Raw genomic sequence first — 22,078 nt, forward strand, 5'->3', positions numbered from 1 at the left:
AACAGAGGCTTGTGTTTTACATAGAATAATGAGTAAACAAATTGGACATAAGAATCGGATGTCAAGCTTGATTCTTTTGAGTATTTTACTGCCTCCACAATAAATGGAAATCTAAATTAAAATAAGGCCAGAGATGATTTTGATATTAAACTGTCCCATATATTCAAAAAGTAGCTCTTTGTGAAGGCCCCTGCCTCCTCACACTATAAATAATGTATAAAATGTTAAGAGAGGCTTTGATTGTAAAAATTATTTCGCCTCTGTTTATCTGCCTTTATGGCAGCCCAATCATACCGTTTAGACTCTAAGGATTATGCCACACTTCTGGTGGTTTGAGGATTTTTTTTTCTTTTAGATTGATGGGTTGTATGAGCTTAGTTTTCTCTTTTGGCTTTTCCAGCCACGTGAATAGAAACGAAAAGGAAATTATCTCCTTTAGCATGGTTGTTACGACTGACATGTGTCCCGGAGGCTTTATTTAATGAACCCATTTTCCGTGGCCTTGGTTTTGCCAAAGGGTGGGATCTTCCTCACAGAGAAGCTGTAATGAGGTCCCACCAGGAGCCTCCCTTAACATCATGCAGGTGTAGATGACACCAACTGCAGATGCAGAGGAGAAAAGCATTTGCTGACAAGAGACATCCCACTGAGCTCAGGCAGTCAGCTGCTAAGAGCTCCATGCCTCTTCATTCAGGCTGTCTCTGAGTCACTGAGTAACTGACACCTTTCCACTTCACCTTCAACCAGGTAGGTGTGATGCAGGCAAGGAAATCAGCAAGGCACCCAGACGGGGAAACGATTCGAGATGACCCACTCCATGGTCACAGGTGACATGGACAGAGGCTTAGAAGACCCAAATTTTCCTGATAAGAGTCTTAATTTTCAAACTCACAAGGCAAATTTGTGTTAATATGTTTTTTTAATAGCAGCTATTATGTCTATGGTGTGCAGACCCTGTAGAAGGCGCCTCACAGGCTGGGCATGACGGCTCACGCCTGTCATCCCAGTGCTTTGGGAGGCTAAGGCGGGCAGATCACAAAGTCAGGAGTTCAAGACCAGCCTGGCTAAGATGGTGAAACCCCGTCTCTACTAAAACTTCAAAAATTAGCCGGGCACGGTGGCACGTGCCTGTAATCCCAGCTACTGGGGAGGCTGAAGCAGGAGATTTGTTTGAACCCAGGCGGCCAAGGTTGCAGTGAGCTGAGATCACACCACTGTACTCCAGCCTGAGCGATAGTGAGACTCCATCTCAAAAAAAAAAAAAGGTGTGTCATAGATGTTCCTTCTTTCCCCACCACCCCCGACAACCCTGCAACCCTGCCAGGTTGCCGTTGTCATTAAATTATGATCGTGAAGCTCAAGGCTGTGAAACTTGCACAAAGTCAAAGTAAGTAGTAAGTGTGTGGTGGAGAAGGAAGGCTGCCCTACTCCAAAGCCCATTCCTTATTGTTTGAGGCGTTCCAAGAACAAGTGCCTGTGCAAGGTGGGGAGGAGAGAAAAGTGTACCCACTGGCCCCTGTCTCCCGCTGTCAAATTCACCTGTGGGGGTGTCATCTTCCCTGCTCGTCCCAGAGGCACATGTGTTGGGGTGAGTGAGGACCATGGCTTGTGCACCTCAGCCACAATAACGAAGCGCAAAGAAAGAGGCGTGTGATGCCCAGTAGGGAGGCACTGCTGGGTTTTGTCTGCCGTTGACATTTGGGGTTGGGAGCTGCCACCACCGCAGGCCTCAGCAGTCTCGCTCCATGGATGCAGCACCACACACACCCTTGCTAGGCCCTGGGGTGGCCCGTGAGCTTCATCTGTCGCGTGGCAGTCTTGATGTTTCCATGGTTCCATGTGGCACTCAGCGCTGTCATTACTCGTCCTCCACATATCAGAGATCGGAGATGAAGGTTCTGCCGGCTTCTAGGAGGGTCTCTCCCAGTCACCTGTCAGGAGGCTGGGGAGATTACACCAGGGTGAGCTTGCACCCCCGAGCTCACTGTGACCTGCTCAGACTCGGGTTTGAGCTGGATGAGGGCACAGTTTTCCGTGGCAGCCGCAGGCAGCAGTCTTCTCCCCAGGCCTTGACTGTTGGTCAGCTTCCTAGGCTGCCCCAACAAATTGCCCACAGCAGACATCTCTTCTGTCACAGTCCTGAAGGCTGGGTGTCCATGGTCACGGTGTTGGCAGAGCCATGCTCTCTCTGAAGACTCCAGGGAAGGGTCTGTCCTGGCCTCCTCCTCGCTTGTGGTAGTGGCAGAGGTCAGCCTAGGCGTCTCTTGATTAACTTCAGCTACATCACTCCCATCCCTGCCCCCATCATCATGGGGCAGGGCCTTCTTCTCCCTGTCTCCTCAGTGTCTCTGGATCCTAATCTCCCCTTCTCCTAATGGCAACAGCATTGGATTTAGGGCCCACCCTAATCTGTATGACCTCATCTTACCTTGATGATATCTGCAAAGACTCTATCTCCAAAGAAGCTCACATTCACAGGGACCAGGAGTGAGGGCTTCCACATGTTTTTGAAGAACACAATTCAAGCCACAATTTTTTTTTCTTTGAAATGAAGTCTCACTCTGCCTCCCAGGCAGTGTGAGCAATCTCGGCTCACTGCAACCTCCACCTCCCAGGTTCAGGTGAGTATCCTGCCTCAGCCTCCTGAGTAGCTGAGTCTACAGGGGCCACCACACCCGGCTAATTTTTGTAATTTTAGTAGAGACAGGGTTTCACCATGTTGGCCAGGCTGGTCTCAAACTCCTGACCTCACGTGATCCACCCGCCTTGGCCTCTTGAAGTGCTGGGATTACAGGCATGAGCCACCGCACGCGGCCCCCACAATTTTTTATCCTAGAAAGCAAGTAACACTCTGATTGGCTGTTTCATCTCTCTCACCCCTAAGAAAATCATTACAGCCTCATGGTTATCAGCACAGATCCCCAAGGGCCAGCTCTCTCTGTTTGTACTGAGGCCTCGGTGCCACCCCTGGGAGCACCTGCACTCTGTCTCTGCTGGTAATGTGCCCTTGGCTCCACTCCTACAAGGGAGCCAGTTCTACTGGAGCCTCTCCGAGTCAACCCCAACCATGGAGGACAGCCTCCTCCAAACCCCTCTGAGATGCCAGCAGCCCTCCTCCTGGGCACTTCCTATCTAGCTCTGAAGGGAATGTCCTCTAGGTCCTTCTAAGCCCCCAGATCCTATGTGGCACATCCACCTTAATATCCCGCCTATGTGAGCCTTCTGACCCACTCCTCAACACCAGGCCTGGATGCCTCACATCTCCCGTGGGGTCTGGCACCTCAGTAGAAATGGAATGCCAAGGGCGGGAGGCAGGCAGATAGAGGTATGGGTATGAGCAGGGAGCTGTGAGGCCATACCTGCCCACAGTATGAAGGATCAGAAGGAGCCACCACTGCAGGTGTTTCTCACCAACTGGCTCCCAACATAAGCCAGTGCTGGGCCCTCCGGCCAGAAAGCAAGGCAAATTTTTGGACCCGGAGTGGCTCCACGGCTGAGCTGGGTCCATGTGGAGTAGGGTCTTGTCTCTTCCCCACAGCCCTCTGGAAGGGGTGACTCTTGTGGATGAAGAGAGGGAGCCACAGCAAGGCTATGCACCTTGCCCAAGGTCATGTGGCCAAGAGGCGGCTGGGTCAGGATTCAGACAACTCCAGAGGAATAGGCTTAATGGTTTAATGTGCTGCTGTGGCGGGGGCTTGCTTCTGTGGGATGGCTGCATGGCCTGTTAGCACCCACTAGCAGGAAAGCAGAGGCAGATGCCAATGCTTTAAGAAAACTTAAGATCGATCTGGGCACAGTGACTCATGTCTGCCATCCCAGCATTATGGGAGGCCAAGGCAGGCAGATCACCTAAGGTCAGGATTTTGAGACCAGCCTGGCCAATATGGTGAAACCCTGTTTCTACTAAAAACTACAAAAATTAGTTGAGTGTGTCAGCATGTGCCTGCAATCCCAGCTACTCAGGAGGCTGAGGCAGGAGAATCTTTTCAACCCAAGAGTCGGAGGTTGCAGTGAGCTGGGATCAGGTCCCTGCACTCCAGCCTGGGTGACAGAGCGAGACTGTCTCAAAAAAAAAAAAAAGAAAAGAAAACTTAAGGTTGAAAAACACTAACAATTGGAAAAGCGTGTTTCATTGATATTATGCTTCCTGAAAAGCAGCAGGACCCTCCCCGTAGTTTCCTTCTGTTGTAGAACCTGAGCCCTCCTCGAAAGCAAGACTGGCAAGCCTCTTGCACACACAGGCTCTCCTACTTATCGGGGACCTGGTGAGTGGAGGTGACCTCCCAACGTAGAGACACACTGGGCCGGGGAGGGCCAAGCTGAGGGCCCTTAGACAAGTGGCTTCAACATGCTCAATTTCCATTTCCTCAAACCAGAAGGGATTAAATACAATTCTGTTTGAAGAGCCTCTTCTGTGATATACCAGGACATAACATGTGATGGCCAATTTTATGTGTCAACTTGGCTGGGCCACAGGGCGCCCTGATAGGTGATCAGACATTATGCTAGGTCTCTCTATGAGGCTGTTTTCGGATGATACTGACATTGAAATCGGTGGACTTTGAGTAAAGCCCTACCTAATGCCGGGGGGCCTCATCCAATTTGTTGAAGGCCTGAACGGAACAAGGAGACTGACTTCCCTCAAGCAAGAAGGAATTTTGCAGCAGACAGCCCTCAGCCTTGAGCTGCAGCCTTGGCTCTCTCCTGGGTCTCCAGCCTGACGGCCCTTCCTGCAGATTCTGGATATGCCAGCTCCATCATCATGTGAGCCAATTCCTTGAAATAAATCTCTTTCTCTATGAACAAACCCACTTTCTCTATATACAAACTAAGCATCCTCTTAGTTCTGTATCTTAGGAGAACCCTGACTAATACACGTGGTTTTAGAGATAGAAACAAGGGCAGCCTCCAGGATTGCAGGCTCAGCTTAGCTGGGAATGTCTGTCTCATTACCAGGCTTGCAAAAGACAGACAACCTCACACCTAAAAGCATTTGGCTAACTGTTGGACTGAAGCACCCCCCTTACTGTTCTTTGAAAACATCATGTTGCCAGCAAATCTTTTAAAAATAATTCTAGGCTGGGCGCGGTGTCTCATGCCTGTGATCCCAACAGTCTGGGAGGCTGAGGTGGGCAGATCACCTGAGGTCAGGAGTTCAAGACCAGCCTGGCCAACATGGTGAAACCCCATCTCCACTAAAAATACAAAAATTAGCTGGGCATGGTGGTGGGTGCCTGTAATCCCAGCTACTTACGAGGTTGAGGCAGGAGAATCACTTGAACCTGGAAGATGGAGGTTGCAGTAAGCTGAGATCGCACCACTGCACTCCAGCCTGGATGACAAAGCAAGACTCTGTCTCAAATAATAATAATAATAATAATAATAATTCTAAATAGGCAGTAGTCAAGGGAAAAACAGGCTGCCCCTGACTGGCTCATCTTTAGTACCCCGTGTAGGACTTTGGTGAACATCACACTGGACACCTCTTTATAGGTACTGCATCATTACACTAAATAAAATGAATTCAAACTTACCCAACTCTGCCTTCCACACTCTTGTCTTCCTCTCTACATATAAAAAGGTCACCATAGGAAAAGTCTGGTTTCTTCCAAAACTTAAAGATCTTGCTCTTAAAGTCTACGCATCTGAAAGAGAAAATCGTTTAGAGATGAAAAGAGCATCTCAATCATGTATGACTTCCTTCCACACCAGGATTCCGTCCACCTTCCTATTCCTAAATCACCCTGGACAATGACTTCCACCCTCAGCCGCACACACCCTCAGTTAACCCGTCTTTCCATTTCGTTCCCCCATAAATGCCAAAAATAAAAAATAAAGAACAGAAAACAAAACCAGACTTCTTTTAAGCTTTGTAAGAGAGGGCTTCTTGCCGCGATGTTCCCATTCTTGTGATCAGGAACCTGCTTTCTTTATTGCCAGGATCCTGGTGCCCAGTGATGTGGGTACGATGCAAACCTCTGCCACGTGTGCCTCAACGATCAATACACCAACAACGCAGGGGGAGACCTGCCAGCTCGGCTCTGCCACATCTTTTCAGTTTATAGCAGTCCCCTGGCACAAGCGCAGTTAAAACGTCAACCCAATGAAAACTTACCCAACTCTGCCTTCCACACTCTTGTCTTCCTCTCCACATACAAAAATGTGTGGGACGGATATGATTAACTAAACGGAAGGCTCAGACCACCCCCACATTGTGTTGTTTTTAAGTAGGTACCAAAGGCATTACTTCTGAAGAGATGGGACCAATCTGCATAGCGGTAGTATGATATTTGCATCTATGTAAATTTATATAGAGATGGGTGGAATTCATGGAGTGTCTGCCACTTGAGTCAGCAGTGAGAAAATGGATCGCTTTCCTTCCTCTCCCCATAAATGAAATGCTGAAAATGCCCATTGCCTCAATTCTTCTAACTTCTGTTGTATTTGTTGTTTTGGTGTTTGTTTAGTTTGAATTCATTTTATTTAGTTTAATGACGCAAAACAAATGCAAAGGGGCATAAAATGAAAAGTTCAAGTTCCTGCCTCTCCGACCTGTTTCCTAGGGAGTAAGCAAGTCCTCTTCATTTTCCTGGCCTGCGGCGCCAGCCACTTCTCTCCTAGCAATGATTTCTGGTATTTCTAAAGTTCCTCCAAGTCCTAAGCTTTAGGACAGCAGGTCTCATGCTCCAGCATGCATCCAACTCACCTACAGCAACCCACTTCAGTCATTTTAAATCATCCAGCAGCCACAATTAAAAAAAAAAAAGGAAAAAGAGGCAGGTGGCAGGAAAAGTTACTTTCATATGATATATTGTAATACACAATAAAATATCTTATTAAAATTAATTTCACTTGGTTTTTGTTCTTTTTTGAGACACAGTCTTGCTTCATTGCCCAGGCTGGAAGTGCCGTGGTACGATCATGGCTCACAGCAACTTCTGCCTCACTGCCTCTGCCTTGCCGGGCTCAGGCAACTCTCCCAGCTCAGCTTCCAGAGTAGCTAAGACCACACCCAGCTGTGCCATTCCACCACACCCAGCTAATTTTTGTGTTCTCTTGTAGGGACAGGGTTTCACCATTTGTCCAGGCTGGACTCAAGTGATGCTCCCACCTTGGCCTCCCAAAGTGTTGGAATTACAGGCGTGAGCCATTGCACCCAGCCTGGGAAGTTAAAATTACAAATGTGGCTCACATTTGTGGCTCAGGCTGCATTGTTACTGGACATTGAAAAGACTCAATCATTCCTTTTATGGCAGCTTTCCCCAAAATATCTTCCTGAGGACATGAGTGCCACGGGTGTTCTCCACACAAGGCCTCCTTAGTTAAGTAATTTGAGGAGTGCCATCGTGTATGTCCTCCCTCTTTGGAAGATACACATACATTTGTACACAGCTAAGGACCCTGAGTCATCCTGTGCTGAGAAGGCCAGCTTGACCCAGCATGTCCCAAATCACTGTATTTTTCCATCTGTCCATGAACATTCCCCAGAGCTAGAGTTCCACGGCACACAGTGTCCTTTTTTTCTTTTCTTTTGAGATGGAGTTTCACTCTGTTGCCTGGGCTGGAGTGCAGTGGCACCATCTCGGCTCACTGCAACTTCTACCTCCCAGGTTCAATCGATTCTCCCGCCTCAGCCTCCCAAGTAGCTGGGATTACAGGTATGTGTCACCACACTCGGCTACTTTTGTATTTTCTGTAGAGACAGGGTTTCACCATGTTGGCTAGGCTGGTCTTGAACTCCTGACCTCAGGTGATCCACCCGCCTCGGTCTCCCAATGTGCTGGGGTTACAGGTGTGAGCCACCGGGCCCAGCCTACACAGTGTCCTTTGAGAAATGCTCAGCCCACATTCCATGGGAACAAGATCCCTCAGCAGTGAAGATCTCAGTGCAGGATTGATGAGGCTCTGTGGGAAAGGCAGCAGAGAAGGCGATTTCCCTGTTCTGGGACAGTAACAGCCAAGATCAGAATTAATGTCTGTGGAAGGAGTGATGGAAGCAAGATGGGCACTCAGTCTCATCAGTCACTGACTAAGTCATCTTAATACCTTAATCACAGCCTGTTTTTCACAGGCAAGAAAATTTCTTTGGGAGAGAGTGAGCACAGCAAGCAGGGAATACTCTGCCAGCAGCATCACCTATGTGGTTACAGGGCTTAAAACTGTGAATATGTCCACTAATGTGCAAAATGCTATCTGCCTTCAGAGGCCATCGGCTGCTCTTTTGCAGGGTAGGGGGCTGATATTTAAGTGGTTTGTAAAGCCCTTGTCTCTGACAAATTGTCAACTGACTGTAGGGAAGTTAACAATATTCTACTCTCTGCTGTCTCTTTTTAGCAGGGGCCAGGTTGGGGGACAGGACTCTGAAATGATCAACGAGAAGACTGCTGTTAACACAACCAGCTTCTTCTCTGACCTGGTGGACAGCAGCCACCCCTGTCACCCTGGACTGACTTCGCAGGTCCTGGGAAGATTCACTCAAGAGGCCTCTCCAATGCCACGGAAGGGGTGTCATCAGCTAGCCATGGCCTTGGGGGCAGGGGTGGCGGGACCCTCTGGATGGTTCCACCAAGGCTAGGGGGAAAGATCCTGAGACCTGGGCCTCTTCCCTCAGACACACTGAGACGGTCGCAGTCATAGCGTTTGCCCCACAAGGCACTGTCTCCTCTCAGGAGCCCCCATCACATGAGTAGTTGCAACTGCAGCAAGACAGATATTTCTAGACACCATGGACAGAAGCCAGGGATAGGGTTTTCTGTGCCCTCCATTCGCTCTCAAACATGACTTCATGCTCTCTGCAGAAGCTGCCAACCAACCCTTGACTTCTGCCTGTAGACACTGGGGATGGCCTGAGCCCCGGGGAGTGTCTTTGAGAGTTAGAGGTTGCCACTCAGTGACTGAGAAGGGAGGACCCACCTGTGCGCCCTGCAGGGACCACAGGGTTCCCCTCCAGTGAACAGGGGGGGATGTTCTGAAACTCCCCCTCCATACCTTGGAATGGAAGTTGCAAGGCTGTAGTGAAACTCCAGTTTTAACTTGCTTTGTTTCTCTTTGGGATGCAAAGATAAGGTCTTCCTAACCTGTCCATGGAGGCAACCACATGGAAGAAAGGCAGGAAGGGAGGGAGGGAGGGAGGGAGGGAGGGAACGGAGGGAGGGAGGAAGGGAAGGGAGGGAGGGAGGGAGGAAGGGAAGGGGAGAAAAGCAACAAGATGTTTAAACAAATTTCCCTGCCTGGTTTCTGGGCTGCACTTCTCTTTCCTCGGTTGGGATCCACCACAGACTGAGATCACAAGCTTGACCTTCCTTACTGAAAAACAGTGTCCCCATCTATTAGGCTCACCTGTCCCAGTGAGAGGGTGCAGCTGTACCCTCAGGGGTCTCCTAAGGATTCCCGAAGCGCCCCCCTGAGGCTCATCAGCAGAAAAATGCTCCAAGGAGCTGAGGCAGGAGCTGCCGTGGGAAGGGAGCCTGGGCCCATCCTGCAAGGGAGGAGCCGTGTGGGGGGAAAGCAGTAATGCTGGAAGATGCCCCCACTCCAGCCACCAGGGCAGAACAAAGGAGTCAGAAATAAAGAGAGCTGGAAACTCACAAGCCCAGGAATGGGCCCCACCAATGTAGGCAGCGCTCTGCGACACCGACGGGCACCCTTGCTGCAGGGCCAGGCACACCACTCAAGGCAGGGCTGCTTCCTCCAGCCACGCAGGGAGGCAGGAGCACTAGCAGCAGAGCTGGGGGCTGTGCAAGGGCTGACGTCCTCCATCCTCCCTCCCCTAGAAGCGTTTAGAAGCAGAGCTGGCAACTCAGCCAAGAAAGCCCCGAGATTCTTGGACAATACAAAGTGGAGGTCTCTTTTCATTTGTAATATGAGAATTTCTGAACTTTATTTTCAAGGCACTCAGGACTTTAATAAGTTGCCATTATTTATGTACCTACACATATACTAGTAGTGCGCTCTCTTTTATTCAAGGGAAAGTCCCCCCAGAGGGGTGAGACAGGGTCCTCTTTGCACTCCAGATGTCCCCTTCTCTTGCTGTCCATCAACTACTAATTCACCCAGTGAAAGGAGCCAGCTTCCAGCTAAACACAAGCAGCAGCATTTTCCCCTTGAACACAATTCAGTAGCCTGAGCTACAGGGAAGGGCAGAAAGTCCAAGAGGGATTTGGTCCAGGGAATTGTTCAGGCTGCCCTGGTGCCACAGTCTGCCTGGCATGGGAGCTGGCTGCACCTTGCCCTTCATAGCCCTGACACTGGGGAAGCCTCTCTTGTTTTAGAACAAGTTTGAAGAGCAAATGAATACATGAATTTTTTAAAACAGCCATGAAGCTCACCCTTTGGTCTTACTAGAATGTGATGGCTTGGGCGAGAATGGGGAAGGACCAGGGGAGGGGCTGGAACACAGCTAGGTACACTCACACCTGAGCTTCCAGCTGATGCCACTCCACCTGACCCTCCCATGGAACAGGTCTTTCAGACTCTTCATGGCTTCAGCCCACACCCCAGACTCTAGCTCCTGCCACTCTCTGCTCCCAGAATATTGAAGCACATTCTTCCTTCCCTGAGGAAGGACAGCTTCCTGACCACCCAGCCAGAAACCGAACAGAGGCAGGCCCATTCATTCCGTGGCTCGGGGAGCCATCAGCAAGTTAGGAAAAGAGGGTGTGGACCTTGAATCCAGTGCAGACCTGGGACATCCTTGGCAGGTCACCCAAGGTCTCTGCACTTCCTTACCTAGGAGCTTGCCTCACTGAGGGAGGAGCTACATAAATCAAATTGTTAAGGGGCAGGAAGGAGCTAATTAGCTGGCAAAGTGCTGGGCAAGGGTTCCACAATGTTGTTATTTTTAGGCAGGGGTTGTGAATTGTGAAGCGTGGCTTCATTAGAGCAGGATGTGTCAGCTTTAATGAGGCGCTTCATTGAAGTCCAACCACGCACATTACCACCTGTCCTAGGGCAGGTTCCATGGGCATGAGCCATTATGAGTCGCTACAGGGAACAAGCAGCCAGCAGGCAGGGCCAGGAGCCCAGGTCGGGAAATGATTCGGACATGCTTGATGGTCTGTGGACCCCACTTCCAACCCTGCCACATTCCCCTGCTCTTTATGACAAAGCTCTTGAAAAGAGCTGTCCAGGACAGGTGCGGTGGCTCACTCCTGTAATCCCAGCACTCTGGGAGGCCGAGGTGGGTAGATCACTTGAGGTCAGGAGTTCGAGACCAGCCTGGCCAACATGGTGAAACCCCGTCTACATTAAAAATACAAAAATTAGCCAGGTGTGGTGGTGGGTGCCTGTTATCCCAGCTACTCAGGAGGCTGAGACAGGAGAATCGCTTGTACCCAGGAGGCAGAGGTTGCAGTGAGCCGAGATGGTGTCACTGCACTCCAGCCTGGGTGACAGAGAGAGACTCCACCTCAAAAAAAAAAAAAAAAAAATAGAGCCATCCATAAATGTACTTCCACCTCCTCACCCTCCCCTCACTCTTCATCCCATTCCAACAAGGTCTTCTCCTCGTCACTGCACTGAATCCAGCCTGGTTAAGGTCATCAAGACCTCCGCATTACCAGATCCAAAAGTCAGTTGGCTCTTAAACATTTGTCCTGCCCCAATCCCTTCCCTGAGCTTCCTCACCCACCCTTCCAATGTTCTACTCCTCACTACTCCTTGGATGTCACACCAGCATCTCAAGCTTTTCCTATCCAAAATAGAACTCTTATTTTAACTCTTCTCTCCCGTTTCTCCACCAGCATAGCCCATATCAGTAAGGGGCAAACTCATTCACCAACGTGATCAGGCCAAAACAATGAGCTCCTTCTTAACCCTTCTCTTTTCTTTCACTCTCTATATCCAGTCCACATCTGCAAATATACCCTGGATCTGACCGATTCTCACCCTCACTACTACCACACCAGTCCGAAGCACCTTCACCTCTCCCAGTGTAGCAAGGTTTTCCACCTGGGCTCTCTCTTTCTGCTCTGTCCCCTGCAATCTACTTTCAACTTAAATTAGATCATGTCACTTTCATGCTCAAAATCGTCGATTTTCATTTCCTCATCTATAAAAAGCCTTTGGTCTCTGTCGGCTCTAAAAATGTGGAAGTGTCACATCCCATGGCTGTGCTCTGCACCAGCAAAAGTACTAGAGAGAAGGAGGCAGCAGAAGAGACTGCACAAGGACCTAACGTTTTCGGTCTCAGTGTGACATGCTGGTGACAAGACCACGATAAGCACATGGACACATAGGTACCCTTCTGTTACGAAAGCTATTGACGTGTCTCAGCAAGGAAGCAGTAGCAAAGGAGACAAGTTGGCCTCCGAGGGAAACCATTCTCCTTTCTGCCCAGCCACTAGACGGCGAGGCCTGCCAAGAGAGTCGCCACGTTGATGATGGGCCAGGGTTGTTCTTCGTTTGCAATTGATAAAGTGACTTGGGATAAGGAAAGGAATATCTGCTTTATTACATGTCATGGAAAACACCTCAGGAAAATCTAGGAAATATACAAGGAAAAGCATCTGTCCATTTCTATGACTAAATCAGAAAATATTGTTTCAGGCCGGGTGTGGTGGCTCACACCTGTAATCCCAGCACTTTCGGAGGCCGAGGCGGGTGGATCACCTAAGGTCAGGAGTTCGTGACCAACCTGACCAACATGGTGAAACCCCATCTCTACTAAAAATACAAAAATCAGCTGGGTATGGTGGCGTGTTCCTGTAGTCCCAGCTACTCGGGAGGCTGAGGCATGAGAATCACTTAAACCCAGGAGGCGAATGTTGCAGTGAGCCAAGATCGCACCACTGCACTCCAACCTGGGCAACAAAAGCAAAACTCCATCTCAAAAAAAAAAAAAAAAAAAGAAAAAAAAAAAAGAAAATGCTGTTTCAATTTTGGGGACTCTGTAATAGATGCATTATTTAAAAAGCCTTCTTCAGTTGTAGGCTTTCGATTTCACAAAGAAAAGGAGCAGCAAACTAAATCTGTAAAAATTTGCACTTTGAGCAAGAGAAAACGAATGTGACTAACTTAGGCGTTTGCTCATTTCACAAACAAGGAAGAAAGTGTTATCATGAAGAGCTCCAAAATCACAGTTTAAACATATTCCCAAGCTCTAATGTGAACTCAAAGCAAAGCGAATTCTCACATTTTCTTTCAAGAGTCATCACAAAGGGGAAGTGGAGGAATGCTGAAATAAGTGTGAATAATCTAGAGTAGAATGAACTTGCCTGTCTACTCAAAAGTTTGTAAATGAAAATCTATTTCGTACCTTACACACTTAGGCAGTGCTCAGAGGTGAGGACGTGCAGACCAAGTCCATGGTGGCCAGGCCCACCCAAACCCACCTCTCCATCCTCCTCACCTTCCTACACCGCCCACCTTACCCACATTAGCTCCTTTCCATTGGGCCTCAATTGTGTCCCAGGCAGCGTGCACCGGCCACCGTAGCAGGGGCATCAACCCCAAAGAAGAGTGAAAGTAATGTCTCTACTATGGGAGAGCTCACCACGGTCCAGGAGTAAAGGCAGGGACAACCCCTGCTTCTCCTGGCAGGATGGAGGAAGATATGAAAGAGGAACAGGCAGACTGTGGCAGCAGTTTGGAGGAAGGGAAGGGTCCATTCCATTCCGGGGATCCAGGAAGATGGTTCGAAGGAGGGGCCTTGGACTGGACCTTGGGACTGTGAATATCAGCAGTAAGGAGGGGCTCCCAAGGACAGGCCCCAGCACTCACAAAGACGACAGGTAGAAAAGCACATTGAGTGAACAGTGGTTGTCTGGCCTGGCTGCTGGGTAGTGTGAGAAGCTGAGCAGGAGAGGGAAGGAGGAGGAGAAGTAGAGGAAGGGCCAGGCCAGGGCAGAGAAGGCTTACATGGTAGATGCTATAGGAACTGGCCTCAATTCAGAGTCAAAAGCCATCACCTCTTAGAGACTACTGTCTAGGCATCCCAGAGCTGTACTTCCCAGGAGGATCCCCAGAGACCAGAGACCTTCCTGCTGTGACCTGAGTACTATTATCCTGACCCCAGCTCGTGAAACTGTTTATTTGGCAACTCCCAAACTAGGCAGAAATCAACCTTTCTCCACCAAATACTATAAATGCATCATGCATCAAGAGTTCCCGAAATCTTTTTAGCTTTGGGGTCTAAGGGTCAGACTCTAATGAAAGTTATAAGACCTCCCTCTCCACAGCCACTCACATCCACACTAAATTGTAGACCTCCAGCCCATGGCATCCCACCCCCGTCCTAATTTCCCAAGACTAGACTGTGACTGTGCCCCGGGAATGGAAACAGTAAGTGATTTATCTCCACAACAGCAAATGGTTAAACTACTCAACTAACCTGTGATTCTGGACCAGAGTCATCAGGGAGAGTAAAAATAATTGCTCGGAGATTGTGCTGCAATTGCATAAGTATTGCAACTGCTACCCTTATTGTTGGCACCTAAATGAAGCCCAAAGACAAGAAGCCACCCTAGAGCATGTCATGGGCACCAGTGTCACCTGGGAGGCATGAGGGCTAATCTAACCCCACCTGGCCCATTCTCTCCACCTGCTCACCACACTGGTTGTCCAGACTCTGGGTCCTCTCACTTCCAGACTTCCCAGCAGACCAGTTTCCTCTCATCTTATGCTTCTCCACTAGGATGGATAGATCCCCATCAGCTTCTCACTTCCACCTCAAATCCTGCCCAGAAACCTTCTCCTTAGAGTCCCAGGGCACAAGATCAGGGCTGAATCAAGGAACCCTGGCTCAAAAGTTACCAACTGCTCATCCACTCACTCCTGCAGACTCTGAACAGCTGCCCACACACCTGCCCACATACCTACCCATGCACCTGTCTACATACCTACCCCCACACCTGCCCACACGCCTGTCTACACGCCTGCCCATGCATCTGTCCACATACCTGCCCACACACCTGTCTACGTACTTACCCACGCACCTGTTCACATACCTGCCCACGCACCTGTCTACAAACCTGCCCATGCGCCTGCCCACACACCTGCCCATACTCCTGCCCACACACCTGCCCATGCACCTGCCCACATACCTGAGCACACTTCCTGTGGGCTCCTCCATTTCTACCCAGCTTGATACAGCACCCGCTCAGCCCAGAGCTTTCTCTGGGCAACTCTTGAACCTGAATCGATTTGAACTGGTTTGGCTGCGTCATTCTCAATTTCAAAGGAAGTTTAAATTACAGACAGTCCCTGCTGGCTCTACTTATAATTTTTTGACTTTACAATGGGTTTATCAAAATATTAAATCCATTTTTGACTTATGATAGGTTTATTGAAATGAAACCCCAACCATAAGTCGAGGAGCATCTGTACAGATTTCTAGACCCATAAGTGGTATGAGCTGGAGCCTAGGAATTATTTCTCTCAAAAGCACCCCAGCTGATTCTGAGCTGCAGTCGAATGTGTGAGTGTTACCCAGCCTGTAAATCCTGGCTCCCAGGTCCTGTGCCTCTAGCATTGCTAAAGAACTCCAGTGCCACCTCCATCTTCATTTCTTCAATACACATGGACTAGGTACTTTCCTTGGCCCTGTGCAGTGTTAGGGACAGAGAGATGGGTGAAGAGGGGAGGGAACTTACGATAAATTAGTAAGATATGATCCCTGCAATGGAAAAGCTCATTTTCAAGTACAAATAACAGAAATAAGAATAAATCATACAAAAATTAGCCAGGTATGGTGGCAGGTGCCTGTACTCCCAGCTACTCGGGAGGCTAAGGCAGGAGAATTGCTTGAACCCAAGAGGCAGAGGTTGCAGTGAGCCAAGATTGTGCCACTGCACTCCAGCCTGGGCAGCAAGAGTGAAACTCTGTCTGGAAAAAAAAAAAAAAAAAGAAAAGAAATATGAATAAATCATTACTGTACACAATGAACAGGTCTCCACTAACATAATTACCAAAGTTCCATTAGAGCTCAGCAAAGCAGAGGCTGCCCAAAAGTCAAAGGTGGCTGCCCAAAACTGCATCTGGAAGAACAAGCTAACCAAACAGATAAAGACAGGGGCCACCCCCTCATGCCAACCCATTTTCTTCTATGCCATCATTTTTCAGGGCTGTAAGGGAGGCACTGCCAGGCTGGTTCATAATTTTGATAATCAATTTTCTATTATTCCATGTTTAGGTTGCCTCTGGTTGATTTTTCCCTATTCTAAGCCTATTGCAAACTTTCAGAATTAAAAATATTTTCCTCTAAAAAATTCCATACACAACTACCAAACCTGAATAATTTATGAGGTTTTAATATTTTCTTCATCTGTGTCCATTTGAAAGGTGAAAATTTGAATATTACTTTAATTTATATACCCAAGAATATTAATTGCAACTTAAAAAATATTTATTGACAATTTTTATTTCTTCCTCTGAGGATTTTTTTAGTCTGATGGTCATTTGCCCATTGCAGTGTTTGTGTGTTTTTCTTGCTAATTTCAAAGATTTGGTCTTAATCTTTTAAAGATATTGACCCTTTATTGCATATATGTAATACATATTTTCAAATGTTTTAACATTTGTATGCTATGTGTTTATTTTTATTTTTATATACAACACGTTTGGGATACTAAGGTTTTTCTGTATGTAGTAAAATCTGCCAATATTTTGCTTTATGATTTCTGCTTTGGTTGGCAGTACCTCATTGCTAAATTACATTTTTAAACTGCTGTACACTTAATAGTTTCTGCTACATTGTCCTATATTACATGTCCTATCCATGTATATTATAATTAACAATTGATTGAATCCATTCTTAATGGTCCATTTTAGTGCATCGAAATTTTTGTCAGTGTATAAGAAGCATTAGTTGCTCAAAGGAATCAATTATCCTACAAATATGAAAAACTTGTTCCTACCTTACAGATGGGTTTAAGTAAAATGTCCTTTCTAATAGCTACAACAATTATCATTAAGGAACATATGCTTAAACCCATCAGTCTAGCAGAAATCTTTTTTTCCTTCTGTAATTGCATCTTGCAGAAGTGTAGTCACTATTCACTTCATGTAGATAATGAATTAGAGAGAGTCCTTGTTTAATACCTAACCTCATGCCCCCTTGGTCTTCAGAGCAGCTGCTCCTTTGCTTGCCAGTTGAGAACCAGCTTCTTCTCGCCCTCAAACCATCGAAATAGCTTTCCAATGACTAAGTTCAGCAAGCACATCTCTGATTTATCTACCGGAGTATTTCCCTCTGCTGCCCTCTCCCACTGCCCTGCACTCTCTCTCCTTTGGCTTCTGTGACCTACTCTTTCTAGTTTACACCTTGCCCCTTCTATCCCTCCCCCGTTCCCCACCCCTCGTCCAAGGCCCTCTTCATCCATTTCCCTTTGTCTACAGATTCTAAGCCCAGTTTCCTTTGCTCTACCCCAGCTGTTCTCAAAGTGTGGTCCCTGGACCAGGAGCATCAACTGGAAATGTGTGAGAAATGCAGGTACTCAGGCCTCGCCCTCAACCCACTGAATTGGAAATTCTGGGGTTCGAGCCCAAGCATTGCTCCACGTAATCTCGTTAAAATTTCCAGGCCGTTTGCTCCAGGCCAAACATCTTTAATGGGCTTTAGACCCACAAATTAAATTCCCCAAAGGGCATCTGCTTTTCTGATGTCTAAAGGGCACCTCGACTCCTCTGGGTGAAAATCATATCATCATTTTATCCAACCTGCCCACCCCCCACCCTGCCTCCCTCCATCATTACCTCTCTGGATGAACAGCACCTCCCAATATCTCACCTCCTGCCAGTCTGCCCCATCACTGTTTGCAAGACTGCAATCTGTCACCCACCCACCTCTATCCCTCAGTCCTCCTTATCCTGACCACTCTTTCTCCAGCATAGCACTCACCACCCCTCTACATATTTGGTGTCTCGAAGGGAAGCTCTGTCAGGAAGGGATCTTTGTTTTGTTCACAGTATGTCCCAAACATGCAGAATAACGCCGGATGTGGAGGCACGCATTACGTATTTAAAGGAGGGAGTGAAGCCCTCAGATTTACCGAATTTTTCTTGTGTTAAGCCAGACTTAGAAAGATGACTAAGATGTGACTTCATGAGTTCCACACTATATTGCTGAGTGCAAAAAGTAGATTATAGAACATTCTTCTAGTGTGATGCATTCATTTGCAATGTACGCACATAGAGCGTGCACGGCCGGAGAGCGCCATTTCTAGGAGGAGAGCCATCGAAACATTGTATTTAGTAGTTATCTCTGGTGATCTCATTCACACCTCCACCTCCTGCACGTCGGTTTCAAACCCTACCATGCCACGGTCAACAATGAACTCACGGCCAGTTCCAGACGAAACGTTCTGTCATTATTTCCAGAATCTCAGCCGCTTGGTTTCATCGGCTCCTTTTGGAAAACCCTCCACACGCTTGCCTCCTGTAGCATTGCTCTTCCCTGGGTCTTCTCCTTCCTCTCTGCTATTTTTCATCCTTTGCCTCCATCTCCCCTTCTCCCTCCCCTCCCTCACCACTCGCTCACTCACTGACACCCTCTTTCTTCACTGGTCTTTCCCAAGGCCTTTCTCGATTCACAATCCTTCTGGAAAAGCCCAGCGGCTCCAAGGAAAGCCCAGGCCCTCCTGGTTTTACTCCACCCACCTGGGTCCTTAAGGACTCCTGGGCTGCAGCCTCACAGGTCTAATTCCTGGCTGAACGTTTTCACCTGGCCACTCAAATCCATGGACACTTAAAAACATCATTGGCCGGGCGTGGTGGCTCATGCCTGTAATCCCAGGACTTTGGGAGGCCAAGGTGGGCGGATCGTGAGGTCAAGAGATCGAGACCATCCTGGCCAACATGGTGAAACCCCGTCTCTACTAAAAATACAAAAATTAGCTGGGCGTGGTGGCACATGCCTGTAATCCCAGCTACTCGAGAGTCTGAGCAGGAGAATCTCTTGAGCCCAGGAGGCCAAGGTTGCAGTGAGCTGAGACCGTGCCACTGCACTCCAGCCTGGTGACAGAGCAACACTCCATCTAAAAAAAGAATCCCTATGACTAAAATCAGCAGCAGTAGCGTTTTCCTGACAATGCTTGTTTGTTTGTCCTTCACAAGGAACTTTATAATCAATTGACCTAACTCTAGAAAAAAAAAAAAAAAAGCTGTAGATTTTTTTGTGATTATGTTTAACGTATAAATTAATAGGTATTAGGTTGGTGCAAAAGTAATTGTAGTACTTTGCTCCAACCAATAGAATTTTCATCTTTAAGTTGTTGAGTTTTCTATCCAAAGACATGTGTACCTTTCCATTGATTTAAGTTTTACTCCTGAGTTTTTCAGAAGGATTTTAAAGCCCTCTTTATGCAGATGGTAGGCATTTGTTAAGTTTATTCCTGGCTATTTTATTCTCTTACTTGCCATCATAAATTGGGTCTTCTCTCCTATTATATCTTCTGTCTTGCTCTGCTTCATATTTATATGTTAATTTCATAACTGACTACTTCACTAAGTTTCAGCTTTTCCTTCCAGTACTGAAGCCTTTTATTACTTTCCCTTGCCAAAATGCTTGGGTTAATAATTTCAACACATTATAAGCAGCTGAAATAGTGGGCGTGTTTGTCTTATTGCTTACTTTAATGAGAAAGTCTCTCATGTTTTCTAATCAAGTAAGGTGCTAGCTTTGGGGGTGATATATATATATATATATATAAAATCACACACACATATATGTACCACATATATAAACATATACATATATACATACACACATATGAACACACACACACATAATCGTAGTAAGAAACTATCTGTCAAGTCCTGTTTGATGGAGAGAGTATTGTTTTCTATCAAATGCTTTGGTCTGGTCTGGTCATGCATCTTTGGAGATGATTTTGTGGTTTTTCTCCTTATGTCTATTAGTATGTCTATTATGTTAATGGATTTCCTAATATTGATTTGACTTTGCTGTATTAGTTATTTATTGCTACCTAACAAGTGATCTCAAAACTTAAAGGCTTAAATTAACAATCAACATTTGTTTTCCCACAGTTTTTGAGGATCAGGAATCTGGGAATAGGTTCTCTGGATTAGCTAGACATGGATCAGCAGCAGCTATTAACATCACCAGAAAAAAGACAGTCGGCCTTTGTATGCCTCTTGATGGAAGGGGTTGCTTAGAAAATTGAGCTCAGATTTGATCAAGTCTTGACCCAGCTACCAATCATAAATGCAAAGAACAGAAGGACATGTAAAAGGCACCATGGAGAAGCAGTAGCTAAATCCAAACCACAGGAGACTCTTTAGGACAAATAATCTAATATTCCAACATATGAACGTAAAGGGAAAAGAGAGCTAGGTGCAGTGGCTCATACCTGTAATCCTAGCACTTTGGAAGAACAAGGGAGGAGAATCACTTGAAACCAGGAGTTGGAGAACAGCCCAGGCAAGATAGCAAGACAACATCTCAAACAAAAAATTTAAAACTTAGCCGGGCATGGTGGCATATGCCTGTAGTCTCAGTTACTTGAGAGGCTGATGCAGAAGGATCACTTGAGTCCAGGAGTTTGAGGTTGCAGTGAGCTATGATCGTGCCACTGTACTCCAGCCTAGGTGACAGAACAAGACTTGCCTCTAAAAATGACCATCATCATCAAAGAAAAAGAGAGAGATGTAGGGGGAAAGAGATAGAAAGAGATTTGAGAAGCGTATTATTCAATCACAACAAAAGGATCTTATTTGGATCCTGACTCAAATAAATCATAAGAAAAAAATCACAAGATAATTGAAAGTTTGATCACTGGTTGAATATCAGATCATATTAAGGAATCATTGTTCATTTTTTTAGCTGCAATAACAGCATTTTTAGTATTTATTTAATTCCTCATATTTTATAGACATGTCCTAAACTATTAATGGATAACAGAATATGATATCTCGGATTTGTTTCAAAATAATATGGAAGTGGGAGGCAGGTACAGAAGAAGCAATAAATACTGGCCATGACTGGTTGCTGTTGAAATTGGATAATGGCCCCTTGGGGCTTCATCACCCTTTTCTGGGTACTTTTGCATGCGTCTGACATTTTGCCATATGATTCGCTTTCCAAACATCTGCACACATCATTTTCTTGTCCCATTCTGACCTGCCCCTTTTCCTCCAAGTTTTATTTCAGTTAACAGCATCACCTTCTGCCCAGGCACCTAAACCAGAAAGCTTGAAAGACAACCAGTTCTCATTTCACAAAATCTGTCAAATCCTGCATCCTGATGGTTTGTATCTTTTAAGGTTTTTTGTTTTGTTTTGTTTTGTTTTGTTTTTTAAGGTAAAATTCAGATAACATGCAATTGACTCTTTGGAGGTGTACAATTCAGCGGCATTCAGTGTTTTCCCAGGGTTAGGCATCCACCACCTCTCTCTAGTTGCTAAACTTTTCATCACATCAAAGAAATACCCTGTACCATTAAAGTCATCACTTCCATTCCCCACTCTCCCATCCCTTGGTAACTGTGAACGTGCTTTCTAGCTCCATGGATTTGCCTATGAGGAATATATTATATACAAGGAATCATGCAAGCTGTGGTCTTTTGCAACTGACTTCTTTCACTTAGCATAATGTTTGTGAGGTCCATCCAAGTTGTAGCATGTGTCAGTATTCATCTAAATTATTTTAATTGTTCCATTTATTTTTATCTCTACCACCCCTGCTTTGTCTACTTCAGGCCTTTATCTCCTCTTCCCTCATCCTTCTCTCTTCTCTATTCCTTCTTCCCTCACTGTTGCCTTGAATAGCTTCCAAGTGGTCTCCCTGCCTCCAGTCTTGCTCTCCCACCCATCCTCCTTATTGCAGCCAAAGTGATCATGTCTTTTTCCATCATGTCCCGCTCCCCACATCAGCCAACCATTCTTCCATCAAGATTCATGTCTAAGTCTGATTAAAGCACTGTTCTCCATTATTGTTTCTTCTCTCTTATTTTCTTGATCACATTCATTCTATCTATTCTAACCTTTACAACTCTCCTTGTCACATTCATTGCAGCATTACTTTCATTAGCCAAACACTGAGAATCACCTAAAAGCCATCAACAGGGTCAGGGTTGGAGTAATTCTGCTACACCCACAGGATGAAATGTGACAATCATGCAAC

General features: G+C 46.7%; 1 long non-coding RNA gene across 1 annotated transcript in view; it reads right to left on the reverse strand.

The window, feature by feature from the left end:
* Positions 1–7,074, reverse strand: part of LOC110740955 — a 56,988-nt gene extending 49,914 nt beyond the window's left edge. Inside the window, exon 1 of the long non-coding RNA XR_002516318.2 lies at positions 5,535–7,074. This is a non-coding gene — a long non-coding RNA (uncharacterized LOC110740955). The remainder of the gene's footprint in view (positions 1–5,534) is intronic.
* Between the last annotated feature and the right edge of the window lie 15,004 nt (positions 7,075–22,078).

Source organism: Papio anubis, chromosome 10 (assembly GCF_008728515.1).
Source record: "Papio anubis isolate 15944 chromosome 10, Panubis1.0, whole genome shotgun sequence".
Lineage (NCBI taxonomy): Eukaryota > Metazoa > Chordata > Mammalia > Primates > Cercopithecidae > Papio > Papio anubis.